General features: G+C 51.5%; 1 protein-coding gene across 2 annotated transcripts in view; it reads left to right on the forward strand.

Annotated features, from left to right (window-relative positions):
* FRMPD1 (FERM and PDZ domain containing 1) overlaps positions 1-4490 on the forward strand; it is a 304447-nt gene that overhangs the window by 255175 nt on the left and 44782 nt on the right. The window lies entirely within an intron of this gene.

Here is a 4490-nt window from a genome sequence, read left to right on the forward strand (position 1 = left end):
CCCCCCAAGAACCTCCGCCCGTCCCCCAGCCGACCCGCGACCCCCCTGGCCGACCCCCACGACACCCCCACCCGCCTTCCCCGTACTTTGTGTAGTTGGGCCAGAAGGGAGCCCAAACCCTCCTGGCCACGGCGACCCCCTAACCCCACCCCGCACTACATTACGGGCAGGAGGGATCCCAGGCCCTCCTGCCCTCGACGCAAACCCCCCTCCCTCCAACGACCGCCCCCCCCCAAGAACCTCCGACCGACCCGCGACCCCCCTGGCCGACCCCCCCACCCCCCTTCCCCGTACCTTTGGAAGTTGGCCGGACAGACGGGAGCCAAACCCGCCTGTCCGGCAGGCAGCCAACGAAGGAATGAGGCCGGATTGGCCCATCCGTCCTAAAGCTCCGCCTACTGGTGGGGCCTAAGGCGCGTGGGCCAATCAGAATAGGCCCTGGAGCCTTAGGTCCCACCTGGGGGCGCGGCCTGAGACACATGGTCGGGTTTGGCCCATGTGCCTCAGGCCGCGCCCCCAGGTGGGACCTAAGGCTCCAGGGCCTATTCTGATTGGCCCACGCGCCTTAGGCCCCACCAGTAGGCGGAGCTTTAGGACGGATGGGCCAATCCGGCCTCATTCCTTCGTTGGCTGCCTGCCGGACAGGCGGGTTTGGCTCCCGTCTGTCCGGCCAACTTCCAAAGGTACGGGGAAGGGGGGTGGGGGGGTCGGCCAGGGGGGTCGCGGGTCGGTCGGAGGTTCTTGGGGGGGGGGCGGTCGTTGGAGGGAGGGGGTTTGCGTCGAGGGCAGGAGGGCCTGGGATCCCTCCTGCCCGTAATGTAGTGCGGGGTGGGGTTAGGGGGTCGCCGTGGCCAGGAGGGTTTGGGCTCCCTTCTGGCCCAACTACACAAAGTACGGGGAAGGCGGGTGGGGGTGTCGTGGGGGTCGCGGGTCGGCTGGGGGACGGGCGGAGGTTCTTGGGGGGGGCGGTCGTTGGGGGGAGGGGGTTTGCGTCGAGGGCAGGAGGGCCTGGGATCCCTCCTGCCCGTAATGTAGTGCGGGGTGGGGTTAGGGGGTCGCCGTGGCCAGGAGGGTTTGGGCTCCCTCCTGGCCCGATATTGTTGGGGAGTCGGCGGTCCTTCGGGGTGAGGGAGCGAGTGGTCCTGCCGGGGGGGGGGATGTATCGGACGTCGGGGAGTCGGCCGGGCAAGAGGGCTTGGGCTCCCTCTTGCTCCGATCGTGGATGCGGGTGCGGGTGGGAGCGCGTGCGAGCGGTCGTTCGGGGTGGGGGTGCGAGCGGTCCTGCTGGGGGGGTGAATCGGGCGTCGGGCGGGGTGGGAACTATGTTTAAAAACTTTTGTATACCGCGCTCAGGCATATAACGCGCGAGGGGTATGCGCGGTACGTAAAATCACGTATAACGCGCGCGTTATATCCGCGAAAATACGGTACATTTCTTTACAACGCATATCCCACAAATTTCCTCCTAGCTTTTAAGACAGTTATACATGAATTTCCAGTATCTTCTCTGACACTTGCTAATTTGACTAATTTGGTTCTAATGTGATTGATTGGGCATGGCCTATTGCAGGGTCAGACATAATATATGATCTCTTATCTCATAATACTCATGACATCTTGGTACCTTTATGCCTGAACCTCCTGAGAAAGCTTCCTGCATCCCTTATGAACAGTTCATTCGCTCAACAATGTGTAAGATATAGCTTCTTGGGTTTCCACACCCAGATAACTATACAACCTAAGACAGAGGTTTGAACTCGTAATGGGAACTGTTTATCTTCATAGCTTGGAGATTGTGCAGGACAAGGGGATGTGCTGATATAATGTTGGAGGTAAAAGAGGCATCTGCAAAGGGCAGACTGGCTGTTTATAGAAAGGTTCCGCAAGCTTGCCTCCATTTCAAAGAATAAAAATTTAAATTAAAAAAAAGTATGGGAGATGTCAGCCTAGCATTGCTAGCAGTCAGCATTTTCAGTTGCCCTAACCAATGTCAGCAAAGGCCTATGGGAGATCATATCACTTAGGGATTGTCATTGCAGACAGCCTTAGCAAGCCTAAATTAAATCAGTGCCTAGAGGAACTTGCAGCTAAAAGGTGCGAAGAGGTGTTAAGAAGATGTAATGACTGGTGCTTAAGATGGACAGCGTAGGATGTACAATGGGTCCAGGTGCACAAATAACTAAGATTAATCAGAAACTATTGTCAGAGGCATACTGGAAAGTACATTTGACTCCAGTCTAGCACACCTAACTCACCTTCCTGATCAGTGAAACTAATCATTTTTTTCAGACAGTTTACTAAGGATGGGGATACTTAACTTCAATAGATTCTATTTGTTATAAAAAGCCCCCTCTCAACATCAACCCCCTTCTTGCTCTACCTGGAACTTCACACTGCCCTTTCTTGTCTTTTCTTCCCCTTGGATTCTTTTCTTTGTCTGTTCTCTCTCATTCACAAGAACACAGAATCAGTCTCTGTAGTTGTAAAACTTATATATCTCATTAATTGTAATGTTTGTAAAACTTTTATATATTCTTTATGCAAGCACTCTTAGTGGTCTTTGTCAGTGATTTTACTTCCTAATGAAACCTCTGTGAAAGCTTTGAACTCGGGACCGCGGATTGTAAGGCTGTTTCAACCTAACCCCTCCAAACCTTGCATAGCCTTTGCCAGCACGCGATCTCCCTCACTGGCCCACGTTGATGGTGTTTTCAGTGTTTGGGACCTGACCATCGTCCAGAGTCGTGTGCCCGCTGCGCTACCCTTCAAACCTCGTGCCCACAAACGTCCGTCGAGTTCAGGTGGAAAAACTCTTTGGAGGTATGGATCCACTTGCCCCAGCCTCGACTTCGACTCTGGTCAAGCTGCTCACCAGTGTTCCGCCTTCTGCCTCGACCTCAAATTTAATCAAGCCATCCTCATTCGATGGGTCCTCATCCTCGAGTAAATCTGCTAAGTCTTCTCCTGATGAGACGCTTGCCTCGCTGCCTCCCTCAGGTCAGGTACCAGCAATAGTTATCAAGCTACCCAAGAAGCATGTCTTCAAGTCGAAGAGTCATTCTTCCTTCTCTTCCTTGGAGATTATAGGCACACCAAATGTACCAGATCCTCAAGTCTCGATGTCACATTTGGAGGCTATGATCCAGACCATCTTGGATCGTCAGTTTGGTAATATGCTTGCCAAACATACTCCTGCCTCAACTCTGCTTCCTGTAGTCCAGCCTGAGCACTTAGCAGTATCACAAGGAGTCGAGTCTTTGGCTGTGCCTCGAGCTGATCCTCCTCACTCTATACATAAGAGTCAAGTCCTTGGGAGTGGCTCGAGAGGACTCTACACACTCTATGCAAGGAGTCGAGTCTTTGCGAGCGTCTCATCTGGAGCATAAACACGCTACTCAAGGAGTCGAGTTCTTGTCAGTGCCTCAAGATACTTCGACACCAGGCATTAAATCCCTTTTGGTGTTTCGATCTCGATCTTCAGTTTCCAGCCCTCCCTCCTCATATAAGGCATCGCCCTTCCCGAGGCATAGGGCAAAGACTCCTCGACTTTCTTCTCAGCGAGACCTGCCTGGTTCGAGGTACAGTTCTCCACATCAGTGGAGGCATTCATCGAGGCATAGATCCTCTTCTCGAGACAAGACTCATCTCTCCAGGCCTTGAGACTCTTCGAGGCCTCCAGTCGAGGACACAACCTCCAGATACCACTGCTTCTTCTCCTGCGAGGGATTCTATTCATTCTCTCAGTGAGTCGTCTATACCTGCATATTCAGGCTTCAGGTATCAGTACTCCAGAGAAGCTTCACCTTCGTTCTCTGCCTTGCGAGGCACCTTGAAGTCACCTTCTTCTCCTCGAGGTCAACCTTCCTTGGAACAGATATATTTTTCTTCTTTCATACATCAAATAAATAAGGAACTCAATATTACTTTGGCCTCTGATTCCAAATACTCTCAGGAGTATTTAGAAAAAATGGGTATGTCTCGTCCTCCTGAGGAGTCTCTCAAATTACCCATCAATAGACTCCTTTCTCAAACCTTCAAGAGAAATCTTGAGACACCTTATTCCATTCCTGCTGGAGTCTCGTTACAGGATGGTCCACTGCAAGGGCTTCGAGAAATCTCAGTTATCCCATCAGTCCCTTCTTGTGGAGTCCTCTCTGAAAAAGACCAATCCTGCCAAAGTTTATGCTACTGTCCCTCCTAGAATAGAGGGCAGGACCATGAACAAATTTGGTCGCCGTTTGTATCAAAATTCTCTAATGGCAACCAGAGTTTTGAATTACAATTTTGTTTTCATTTCTTATTTCAAGCATTTGGTTGACACACTGCCTGAATATTTCAAATATATTCTTCAACATTGTCTTCTTTCAACAGACAGTCACCACTCTGACTTGATAAGATGCTGTGATATCTTATCATCAGCCCATAATAAAGACCTCATGACAGTGACAGTTGCAATAAGATAGGTGTATTGGCAATAAGCAAAAGGCAAC

The sequence above is a fragment of the Geotrypetes seraphini genome, chromosome 1 (genome assembly GCF_902459505.1).
Source record: "Geotrypetes seraphini chromosome 1, aGeoSer1.1, whole genome shotgun sequence".
NCBI lineage: Eukaryota > Metazoa > Chordata > Amphibia > Gymnophiona > Dermophiidae > Geotrypetes > Geotrypetes seraphini.